This window comes from Aythya ferina (genome assembly GCF_964211825.1).
Source record: "Aythya ferina genome assembly, chromosome: 5".
Taxonomy (NCBI): domain Eukaryota; kingdom Metazoa; phylum Chordata; class Aves; order Anseriformes; family Anatidae; genus Aythya; species Aythya ferina.
In genome coordinates, this window is record NC_140301.1 from 15,836,170 (window position 1) to 15,849,574 (window position 13,405).

General features: G+C 35.9%; 1 long non-coding RNA gene across 2 annotated transcripts in view; it reads left to right on the forward strand.

The window, feature by feature from the left end:
- The window catches only part of LOC311437314, a 487,226-nt gene that overhangs the window by 269,819 nt on the left and 204,002 nt on the right, over positions 1-13,405 (forward strand). The gene's annotated exons all lie outside the window — the stretch shown is intronic.

Consider the following 13,405-nt stretch of genomic DNA (forward strand, 5'->3'; position numbering starts at 1 on the left):
TTAAAAATCACAAAAGGAATAATAATAATAACAATAACAACATTAATAGTAATGCTTTTAAGTCTGATGTTACAGCCTTTTTTCATTTACTAATGTCTAATATTTGCATACATTAGTTAATGAAGTAATTTAAAGGTAAAATAATCTGAAGTAAATATTGCTATCAATATTGATAAATAATTATCCCATGATCTGATAGAACTACATCAACAGCAGAAGATTCATCTACTTTAAGTCCTTTTTTTATCACAGAGACAATACTTTCTCTTGAAGACTTGAAAGATGCCTAAAGGTTGTTCTAGGCACATGGGAATTTTCAAGCTTCTAAACATTAAGTACTTAAATAGAAAGAAATAGGTGCATCTGGAAAGCATTTTCCATCACCCATTTTACAAGCCCAAGTATATGGAATGTCATTGCTTTGAATTGCAACCTAGAGCTAGGCTCAAAGACTGGCCAAGCCAGAGGAGTTTTCCTTTGCTTGTTTCAATAGCTTTTGATGGATTTCTTTCCCAAGAATTTAGTTAATCACTTTTGAAATAATTATTTTTCTGTGGAGAAGGAACATCAAGTGGCTAAGGAATAGGAGTTCCTTAAATTTTGTGTGACTTCACAGTCACATGAAGACTCCAAATACCTAATTATGCTAAATTACCACAAGCTACTATTAGTACCACTAAAGGCTTTAAATGTTTTAGAGGAAAGTAAATGTTTTCTTAGAGGGAGAAGAAGAGAAGGAGGTTAAAACATACTTCTAATGATTTACTAAGGTAATATGAAAAACAGAGAGAGAAAACCCAGTTTGGGATGAAGATCATTTCCACATTGGAGTGTACAGATGCAATACTGTTTTCATATTGATATGAATGGTTGCTGCACAACTTAATTCCTTAAGCATTTTGCTTACTGCAATGCTCCTTGGTCTCCTTCCCATCAAATATATGTTTGTTGAATGATATAAACACAAACTGAATGACAGTCACACACATAGCATACATGGTGTGGGAATGAATTCAGGCCTCAGTACAGGTTCAGAATATCACCTAATCTCTTCTTGTTGTTCTTTGATGTTTGGCATGGGACATCAGTGTTGCAAAAGGCATGTATAAACCTCTAAAGAGAGGTTTCCATTTTCCTGAAATAAAGTTCTGGGATTGTTTCTGCATTTTTATACTATAGTTTAAGTGACTGGCAAGTTTAAGCGTAAAACATAAAACTTCTTATTGTGACATTTGGCTAATTAGTGCCTTCAGGGACTCAGTGCACTTAATACAGAGAGAGAAGAACTGGTGCCATTTTCATTTTACATTCCAAGAACAGATACACCTCAAGAACATTTGGTACTTTGTAATCTAGTAGGTTCTATAGCCTCTTACTTAGGCAAGAGTTTAGCACAGATATGTAAAAAGTAAGGAGGAAAGGCTAGTCTTTTTCCTCATATAGTGGGGTTTATAGGTCAACAGTCTACGTTACCCAAAATGAGTAATTATCCTTTGCCATTATTCTGTCTAGATGACATTTGCCTACATAATCCACCTACACATATTTTATTTTCTGTTTTAAAAGAATGTATGTGTTAATGCAAAAGGACCACTGCTTTTTCTCCCATCATTTCCAACATTAAACCGGTACTAAGCAACCTTTAGATGACATGAGTCATAGGTACCAGGGTTTGCTCCGCTTGAAAAAGTTAATGTGTCCTGGATAAACAGTGATGACAGAAAACTTTTCTTCCTTCTATTTTTTGTCTGTCTTGGAAAAGTGATGAATCTAACATGACCCTGTAATTGCAACCTGTCAGGTGAAGTTATCCTGGAATATTCCGGAAGTATTTTCTTCTTTGGAAAGATATCTCAGTTTTCTCTTTCTATAGAAAGTCCAAGCCAGCTACTATTTGGTTTTAATATTTCTCTTTTTATTTATTTTATTTTATTTTATTTTGTTTTGTTTTGTTTTGTTTTGTTTTGTTTTAATTTGTTTTATTTTTATTTAATTTTTGATCATTGTGATGTGCATGACAGAAGATCTCTTCTGACTTCTGAAGACATGAAACTAAGTGTGATTTGCTTCTAGCTTCTGCAACTACCAGGAAACCCATGCCTATGGGTAGTTCAGCAGGAAAGGTAGACAAGGATGCCTTTAAGACATTCCAGGTGTTGGAAAGGCCTTCTGTACATTAAATAATTTAAATATTCCTGAAGTATTTAAATCAGGGACCTTTACAGTCCCTTAACAACACTAGATCCATTTAACCTATGACAGCCTGGAAAGCTGTCAGGCAAAAAGAAATTACATTGCCTAGGACTGAAGAATGCAGCTAGTTCCCTTGAAGATCAAGGAGCCAGGCACAGTTCCTTGCATGTTTTTTCTCTACTTTATGCCCAGCAGACCAGATGCAGTCCCCTTTAGTTTTTATGCTGCTCCTCCTTACATGTCAGTTCTGTAAAAGAAACCTGTTGTTCACATCCTTAAAGAAAACTTCAGATAAAAACAATTAACTCTGCTGATCCTTTTGACAAATTTGTAAATTCCTTAGATGCTGGCTCTGAATTGAAAATAAGTACAACTTACTTTTAACATATTTCTTTTCAGCTACTGCATGAAATATTTAATACCCAGGAGGATTTTTTTTCTTTTCCATAAAATATTACAGACCAAAACATATCAATTTGTCAAAATTTGTAGCCTGCAGCAGATGTTCAGCTGTGCAAAAGAAATTTTCTTTTTTCCTCTTATATTTGAAGAAAGTTATATGAATACAGCAGATATAGTCAGCTCTGAACCAGACACCATTATATTACACACATGTAAATTTTTGAAGTCTAACCTTTTTATATACCTTCTGTATGAAATAAAGTGTTTATATAGCATAGTTGATAAATACACACTCTTCAAGGAACTTCAAAAGCATCTTCCTTTTCTTCCAACTTTGTAGAGATTAATATTACTTTAATAACACTACATTTCAGTGTTTAGATGCATTTTTATCCCTGACTTGCCTTTACATTTTTTGATACGATTGAAAAGAGAGAAGAGAAGCACATCAGACATTAGCTGTTCTATGAGATTAGTCCTAATGCATAACATGACCTAAATATGCTGTGTAAACAAGGCACTGCATTTCATAATATTGAGCATATTGAACAGTTTATCTGAGATGGGAAACATTTGTATAATCTCCAAAATAACTCTCCTGTTATATTAAATGAGAGGAAAGGTGGTTCTATTTGGTGATTTTTCATATATCATTTCAGATAAGGGTTGACATATTATCATAAATATCAGTAGACAAATCTTGTTTTCTTGTATTTTTATACCCATTTGCATAGATGTAATGTATGCACTAGTGAAGGTGAGAAAGACTCAGTCCCAGCATCCTTTTATTGCAGCCTGTATGACTTCAGCTGTAGGCATACTTTCTGTTCTGACTCTTGCTGTGCCAGCTGGAGATATTACAGACTTTCCCCTACCCTAAGTTATTCATCACTCTCTATAAATTGATTTTGACCTCCAGGCACAGTCACTCAAGTTAGCCCAAACCACTTTCATATGGTGTTTATTCTAACCTGTCTGACTGCCTGAAATGCTCTTTTTTTTTTTTTTCCTTTTCTTCAGTAGAACTGGGGGCAATAAAAACAGCTCATAGGAATGCAGTAGGTGGTACAGCTGTTTGTAGAGAGAATGTCTGTCTTGCAGAGTAAGTGATCAAATAACCGCACCAGAATTTGTAAATGTGTCCTCTATAGAATTAAAATCTCTGCTTCTTTTTGTTATTTTTATATGTTACAGTAGCATTACAGAAACTTTGTCTAATTAGAACTGTTAGTCCCCCTTTCTCGGAGAAGGTATGCAAAAGAATTAATACTATCATTTTGGAGATAGAGAAAAAAAGAAGTCATTTCTCTTTTTTATTAAAATCATAATTTGAATCACATCTTTCTGTAGGTATTAATGTTTTTAAACTATGATGTATGGATAATTATAGAAAAAAAAAAGGTAAGATACGTTGGCTTTCTGCAGAATCCGGTATACGTGATTACACCAGGAAACTCAATGTTTGTAGTTGGAATCTCAGAACATTGTACTATAAGGACATAGTCAGGAAAACATTTTTTGAAATGCAAACTGATCAGACATGATATGTAACCCATGGAGAACAAGAACAAATACGGAAAGCCACATCATGCCATTTTGGATAGTCACTTATCTGTTAATCAAAGACAAGATGCTTTCACATAACTGAAATCTAAGGGAAGAGCTGCTGGCATGTTTTTTGTGCTTATTCTGACTGAATTGGCAGATTCCCTTTGGGCCAAAGCTGATGTCATTAACATTGTACTTACTACAGGAGGGCACAGGATTTCAGTATTAATTAGTGCACCAATAATCCGAATGTTTAACTCCTTAGCTGTAGTTAAAAGTGAACATATTTAAGAATATTTTTAAAATTTATTTTCAAAGTGAAGTTCATATGACATTGGTAAATTCACTGATTAAAACAAAGTAGACTTAAAAAAACTGTTTCCCATGAGAACTGTAGAAAAGTCTAGTGACTTTCTCTGCAGATGGTGCAGCCAGACACAATAAGCCATTTTAAACACTCCGGCATGCATGCTAAATTACTCATAAACAGTTTTATCATCCAAATTCATAAACATTTTATACATCAAAATTAAAAACTCGGAAAGGAGCAAGTCTGTGCTGGGAAATATGACAGACAAGGCTAACAAGTGGAATGATGGTTATGTACCATGGTGAGATGACTAGATCAAAATGAACTGAGCAGTCGGTGAAAACACTGAATGGATTATTATCAGACAAATGCATTATTCAGCAACTTTTCCAATGCCATAGCCCTAACCATCTGTAGGTTAGAACACAGAGGTGAGAGCATAGGAAGCATATTACTATTAAAGGACTTTCCTGAACACAAATTCCAGAATGTTTTCTCTCTCTCTCTCTCTCTCTCTTTTTTTTTTTTTTTTTGTTTGTTTGTTTGTTTATTAAAATTCACCCATTAAAAAGCAAAACAATAGGAAACTATCCTTAGGAAAAAAAAAAAAAAAAAGTGCAATACAGAGTTCATTGATTCAAGGTGAAAATAAAACTTCCCACTGAATTTTGTTCCACACTGTCAAGTTCTCTTAACACTGTCCCTTATCCACAGCAAGCATTCAAAGAAATCTTCAAGTCTTCTCCCTTCTGAACTGTCAAAAATGGAAGCTGTTCTGGAGTATGATAAGGTCTGTTTGATTTTGCTTGCTGGGGTGCCATCTGCGCTGAGGGAATAACACAATCTTCTATCAAGATTGTACCGCATGCAATTGCCAATGTACGTTGAGGCTCTGCAGGAAGACTCTCACTATCAAACAGGATCTTATTGCTCTGTACTAGTGCAGAAATATTTTTTTCAGCTCATCTCTACAAAACCACATTGTTACTGTGTACTTTGCCTCTTTGAACTGATACAAAAGGAAAACAAATTAGAATTTGGATGATATCCCCATATTCCAGGACTATACTTGTCCCTATCAATCTTAAAAATTGTAAGACATAAGGTAAAACACTCTGCAACCACTTTCAAAATGACCTTTCTCTTAGCATGGGTTAAAAAAACAGCAAGGCAACTTACTGTAACCATATATTGAGCCGTGCCAAAGAATGTGACTGCAATAAATTTTTAACATCATTTGATTGTGACATTTTTTCAAAGCTTGCATTTCCATCTTAAACAACTCAGATCTCTACAGTTCTTCTTTAGTTAGTCATTTCTTTAGCAATCCATCTTTCACCGATTGGTGTGTGTCCATAATAGTTAAATTATTCTGCCACCAGAGCCAGATGATTAGAAAACCAAGTCTCTTTTGAAACCTAGACATTCCCAGCTGCAGGGCACAAAAATGATTTAAACTTTTATTCTATTTACTGTACTAAAATTAGCTACCTTGTGATTTAAATTACATTAATTATAAATTTCAACATTTAAAACTTATAAAAAAAGGTATCTGCTGCCTGTGGAGAAGAGAGACAGTAATGAGCCAGAGTTTGCTAGTCTCTGAGTAATAATGATTTCAAGGTCATGGACTGACAGATCAGCAGGAAAAAAAAAAAAAAAAAAGGACTGGTAAATATCAAAGACAGATGAAATCACCTTATCCCCGGGATTAGTTGAAATCATGTTAACTACAGGAATTTGTTTAAATAGCCTGGCAAGACTGAAATTAGTGAGTTCTGCTATGAATGGCTTTATGGGTACATATTTTGAGATTAACTCTTTCCTAGATTTCTTTGAATCTTCTTGATGCTAAACCTAACCATAACGGGGAAAGGTGGGAGCTAAATAAATGGTATTTGTTCTACATAGATGTTGTCCAGAAAAGAACACCCATCCTTAAACCTAAAGCTGCTTAACTGTTCCTTCTTTAGTCCCAGGGCAATGAGACACTGTCTGAACAATACCATAAAGTAGTGAGAAAGATAGGTTACCTGGAGTTTGCTTTAGTTTTATTTTTTTTAATCAAATTTAATGTTTTGTAACATTTTGCATTACAAGTCTGTATTAAAACATATAAAATAAATCCAGTGAAAATACTGTATAAATGGTTGCAATTACATACTTTATGTATGTTTTCAGGAAAAAAAAAAAAATCATTTATGCTAAAGTAACAAAGCTGTTCATCTCTCCTTCAATCAGAAACATAGGTTGGAAGAGATAATGAGTCACAGAGGCCAGACCCCTGGTAAGAGGGCCATTCTTCCTCACTTACTTTTCCTGAACAAAGGCAGCCAGCCTTACCAGTGTTGTACAAAATACATTGTACACATTTCTGTGCCAGACACATCCTTTCTGATATTCCCAAGCATGGAATTAATCTTTTTCTACAGCCACATCATGTTGGTTGCTCAGAGTCATTCTGTGACTGATTCATACACCCACATCTTTCTTCCACTCTGTCACTTCTGGCTGATCAGCTCTCAGCTCATAGCAGAAATTCCTTTCCTTCTCAGTACATGATCTTGTACTTTTGTACTATTACGTTTGATCCCATTTGCATTACTGCATTTCTCAAGGCCATACAGTTCTTTCTTCCGTATTTTTCATTTCACAGTTTACCATTAGCTATTCCTCATCCTTGCTGCAGCACTATTTGTGTATCTGGCAGCAGATTTCTCTTCTCATGAGACAGCCTCATCCTTGGGACCAGCAGGAAAAAATTGGCAACAAGAAGCAATACATGGAGATTACTTGATGGGTGCCCATCTCCATTATTTCACTTCTTTTCATACCTGTGAACTTCCTACCAGCTCACTGATGCTGACATCCTTCAAGGTTATGCCCAGCTGGCTTGTTGCACTGATTACTGTTGGAAAGAGCTGACCAGAGCCAAGGATCTTGTTATCAGCCAGCCCCCCTGAGGTAAAAATAAACAAACAAACAAATAAATAATGATAATAATCCTCTACTGCTTGATATCACAGATAAATGAGGGCCAAGAATTCTCATGATACTTGACCATATGGACCTGAAAATAGAGTAATTCCATTCACCTTAACTTCTGTCAATCACAAGCTCAATAACTGAGTTTATTAAGGCAGAGAAGTATTTCTTGCTGGGCTTGGAAGGACGCGTTAGTGTAAAGCCTCTCTTTAGAGGCTTCTGGTTTAAGCCACCTACGAGTATGTAGTGTTCTTAAGGAATAAGCAGGTCTGCCAAGGATTGAGTATTTGATTCCTCACAGTTCAAGGACATCAAATTTATTTATTTGTTTTAGGTCCTTCTCTGTTCATAACATTTCTTAGTAAATGTTAAAAGATTTGTCTGTTTTGTGGTTTGTGAAAAGGGATCTCAGAAATGTTGATGCTGAAAGTGTGCAGGCATTCAGGATTTTTGAGAGTATTATTTCTCACTGGGAGTTGCAGGTTTTCTGGCCATGTTTACTAAGGTCTGTGAGATCCCTCTTGAGGACTGGCTAAGCAATTGTACACACTCGAAGTGTAAACTCTTCAGGATGATTTCAGATTCCTTTTTCGCTTTGACATTACAGCATATATGGGTGGTCCCCTGACACAATATCTATCTTTCAACCTCATACCTCGGAGAAGTTCCTTGTAGCATTTAGGAATCTCTAATTCCCAGCACACCTGACCTGTGACCCTTCCATACTGCATCACACTGCTGCTTCTAATGTACTCGATGGTTGAAACCTGCATGCTGTTGGTAACAAGCGAAGAAAAAAGAAAAATAGTAGGAAAAAAAAAAAATTGGTCATTGCAGGAACATAAAGTTCCACATCACTTTTAATATATATTTAGCTAACAAACTTGATAAAATATCACTTTAAGTCTAACTCTGGAACACCTCAAAAATTCTGGGTATATCTCATTATCACCTAATACACCTAACAGAGGGTGTAGGTTGACCAACAGCGGGTTGATAATTTTCAGAAAGACCCTTGTGTCAAGAGATGACCCAGCCGTGCGGCAGCAGCTGCATACCTGTTTTTACCTGGCACTCCATGCTGTCCTGCAGCTCCCTAGTATCCCCCAGAGACAAGGTATACCCCATTGTGCTGGGGTGGACGTATACGTCTGCAAGTATTATGCCAGGCAGAGCCTGTGACTGCTGCAACTGGGAGGAGCACTGACCCCACCAGTGTTTGCAGCACTTTGCTAACTACCATGGGGATGTACCACAATGATGACTACAGAGTGTTTTGAAACCTATTGTGTCTCTCAAGGGATAAAAGAACACCACGGCATATGAAAAACCTAGAGCACAGGTTACCATCTGTATAGATACCCAATAAACAGCATTTGGGGGTTATTTTTTATTTGGTTCCAGAGATGTTTAATTCATCACAATTGATCCTGTGCACATTTAAAAAACTTTTGTAACCTATTTAAGAGTTTATCTTTGCCAGCACCCCAGTGAACTATTATATCCACCTTTATCTATCCACTTGGTTAACTGTTTCAAACAACTCTGTAAGATAAATGAGTCACACTTTTCCTCGGTGAAGCTAGATTGGCATGACTATATCAGGTTACACTTACTTACTTTATTCCTTAATTAGGCTTTTCAAGGCATTCCCCAGAGTAAAACTACAATTTGCCAGTGTGTACTTCACAGGATTTTCACTGGGTTCAGTTTTGATTGGGGGAACCGAAGAAGTGACCTTCCTATTTCAAGCACAGTCAACATTTTAAGGATAAATTCCTTTTCATTACTCTTCTACTTCACACTTTCCTTACTTCAGGCCTCTCAGATGAATATACTGCTGTCCTAGTTGCTGAGTTGCTCCATAATTTCCTCCTCTGAGACTTCAATCTCTGTCAAGACCATGCTGTTATTTCCATTAAAAAAGTGTCCTTGGATTAGGAATTTCCCCAGTGACTTCTACAACAGGGACAGAAATAATTTTTTTTTCCATCAACTTCTGAGCTACTTCACTCTCTTCTTTAATTGCCCACAATGTCACAATTCCTCTTGGTGATCTAGAGGTGCCTTCAGCCACACTTGCAGCTTTTTTGCTCTTAATGTGATTCAGGCATGTGCCACTGTTTCCCTCCTGTCCTCAGCTCTGTATCTCTGACTTCACCATTTTGCCGTTGCACTAACCTAACATGCAGCCAGGTCAGCATGGCCATAAAAGAACAACTAGCAGTGAAACCTTGCTGACCTAAACTGTCCCCATAGGGACCCACAAACTTCCTTCAAAATGCGGATTAAGCTAAGACAAATGGCATGTCCTGGTGAACCAGAAGATTCAGAAAGGGGCTCCTATATGGTCTGCTGCTTGCTAACTATATATATATTTAGCTAATTTATGTTCCTGAAGTGTCCCAGCATGAACGTTCAGACACTCTTTATATTATCAGGATATTTTCAAGCAAGGCATGAGAAAGAGTTGAATAGAGAGCACGGAATTTGACCCTGTGCTTGAAATTTACGTGACTCTCTTTTGCTGCCAAATAAAACCTGAAGAGAGACTGTAATATAAAGCAACAAAGTTATCACTGTCTTTGTAATGAAATGTCCATAAAACTAAATACAAATTCTCTCTTTCTCTCCCTCCTCTTATGCTCTTTGAGATTTACACATTAGTTGTAGGAGAAACCATTATGACCAGTACTGCATATATTGTGAAAATATTCTCTCTCTATTAAACTGGTAGTTAAACCTCCATGAAAATTTGAATTCAACAGTCTACAAACAGTTGGGTTACTTAAGGAAGGGCAAAAATATTAAAAACAAAACCAGGAAAGGGTTTTCCCTGCATGTATCTAGATAGGAATATATAGCAAGGTACATTAGACTCCATTTAATTTAATTTATGATTTAGACATGGTGAAATGTGATTATTTCAACATGCAGTACCTGGGATTAAAGATAAACTAGTTCCAAAGTTTGAAATGCAATATGGACCTGCTTGGAAGCACTTTCAAGGATAGAGGCAAAAGGAGATTTCAAGGATGTTCAGGAGTTATGAGAAGGATTTTTCTAAGAGCTCGACATTTTATTTTAGCAACTCAATAAAGAGGGCATGCCTTTCTTTTTCACTCTTCAAAATTATCTATAATTCTTGTCAGAATTGACTGTTCAGAATCTCCCTTATGTTAGGAATGCCTATTGTGAATTATTGCTCATGACAGAACAATGCAAAATCATTGCCAAGGTACTGCACAGTGCTTGTACTTTATTAGGAGGAAAAGTATTTCTTAGAAGGTTTGAACAGACATAACGCTGGTGATTTCTTTAGCCATGTGTGTATGCACCTTTGTGTGTGTTTAAGTGCAATAACAGAAGCCAGGCCTGTATGTAGCTCATCCTTAACTAAGTCTCCATTGTACCAGCAAATTTGCAGGACCAGTCTAGCTGATTTAAAACGTCTCTTTGGTTTATTTTCAGATGCATGTATGCAAGGATAATAAATAAATACGTTGCATTTGTAAAACATAATTCAACTTCCAGTCATATAAAGGGGAAGAATATTATTAAGTTGGAACATGGCAGAAAGGAGATCAAGCCAACAGAAATCTAGCTAACCTTGGAACAAAAAGCAGTATGTGTATTTCAGTGAAGTGTGAAACAAACACATCTTTCAGGATTAATCTAGCATCACCACGTAGTGCTTTTTGCCATCATCATTAATAGCACTATTTCCTTATCTTCTCATTATTAGCAAATATTAGTAATTTGCCTCCTCAGTGTCATTAGAGTCAGAAAAAAAAAATGTCGTGTTATTTAGAATTTTATTGATAATAATGCATCTACATAGCTGTGTCAAATTTAGGTCACTCATTAAAACTTGTATCCAGCATTTTTTAACACAGGAACATTTGATGTACAAATTGCTATATGGTAGACAATAATTATCAAACCATGTCAGACAGAAAGGTGAAGAAAATTCCTGGAATGATAGCAGGTGGGGAAAAAAAAAAAAGTGTAGGTAGATTTAAGAAGAACTCTATGTGCTTTTGTGAAGAAAATCTATGAGCTTTATTTTCAAAAATGAATTTTCAGGGGAAAAAAAAAGAAAAAAAAAAGAAAAGAAAAAAAAGAAAAAAAAAAAAAAACACTTTGTTTTTGTTCAAAGGGAAGCCTAATGAGTAACCTATGTGAAGCCATTAACTGGAAAAGGCACAGATTCTTTGGTAAGTTCTCCTAGTATGCTCCCAGCACTCACTCCTTTCAGAATAAGCTTTGGTGGCTGCTTCTTTTGAAGCTTCTGGAAGTCTTTATCCCTGGATATTTTTAGTCCTAGATTGGACCAATCCCTGACTGATGCTATTGTTCAAGCGACAATAATAATAATAGAACTTGGCAGTGACATGGTATGTGAAGGTTTTGAAAGCGCTGCTAAACATACTTCAATTAATTTTCAAAACAGCCTTTTAAGTATTATTAACTACTATTTTTCAGAATACGAAGATGAGATACAACACACTAAAATCACATATCCAAAGTTTTTGTTGTGAACTAAGTACTGAAAGCCCCTAGTTGCTGGCTATCTGCTGGGCTTTGTTTAGGCTGTGAGACCTGCTTTGCTAAACTAATGAAAACCTTCCTGCAGAAATCCTTTTTTCTTAGGAGCTTCACTTGAGAATTTGCTACAGAAAGTATTGAAATTGTGGGTACAACAGTTAAATAATTTTTAGTGTTGAAAATTTCTATGCTCTATACGTGAGATATTCAAGTTTGTATCTAGACATTCATGTTAACACTGGGAGTTGAAGATTGGGCTCCAGTCAAAACATTTCCTTCTCACTTCATATTGTGGTACTGCAATTAGAACTACACTCAAGTACTGTATAATATTCTGTGCCTTTGGTCCCAAAATACATTAATGGCAGTGGCATCACATTTATCTATTGCATGTTTGCATAGACGGACCAGAAATTTATAGGAATTATGAAACCACCAGAACCCACCACCACAAATCCAGATCTCAGAAATCGCTTCTGAACTTGCTTTTGTTTGAATAATACATCCATTTGGGTTTTGGTTAACCCTTCTTCGCTGTAAAACAGACTGAAAAGCTAAAGGATAAAAATAGTTGCTTTGTTTCACAGCTCCAGAGCAGCACGCTTTATATTGTATTGCCAATTAAAATGCCATCATGAAACATTATGCATTCTGTAATGCGTTAGACATGCAACAAACAGCCCTAAAAGCTAGCTCTTTAACGTAGGCTCAGGTCCTAAGTAAGAACGAGTTAGGCCTCTCAGGAGACTTTACTTGCAAAAGGACATCAAAATAAAAGCATGGATTTGCAGTGAATTTGAGTTGTTGAGATCCCTTAAGATACAGTAAAAATAAATAAATAAATAAATAAAAAGATGTCCTAAGAAATTAAAATTCCAGTCTAGTGTGAAAGAAAGTAGTAGCAATTATATCAGATACTGGTAACAAGCAGTGTGGAATCAATTTTGTCATCCATTGGGAGAAACGTATTCTCCATTTCCCACCCAGCTGGATCTGTGAGGCACACCACTTGAAGATAAAGATCCATGCCACTATTTGCAAGTCTATAAAAGAGATATTCAATAATTCCTAAGGTAAGCATATTGCATTTTTGACCTTATTTCCTCCTGCCATTCAGTGACATCTCTTGATTGATTGTCTAATGTAAACAGGAATAGAATCTCAAATGAGGGATTAAAATAAAATTACTCCCAAAGCAAACATAATCCTAGTCAATATTTTATAAAGCCTTGACTTAGGTGATCATTTCATTTGCGTTCCTTTTCATAAAAGAAGATTTACATGGCCTTTGATGGCACTAACCTTTTCCTTAGATGGGCAGCACACCTCATATATTTAAGTAATGATCTCTTGAATTATCACCAGGAAAAAAAAAGCATCAAAACATGTCAAAATTATTTAAAGGTACTACTGCATGCA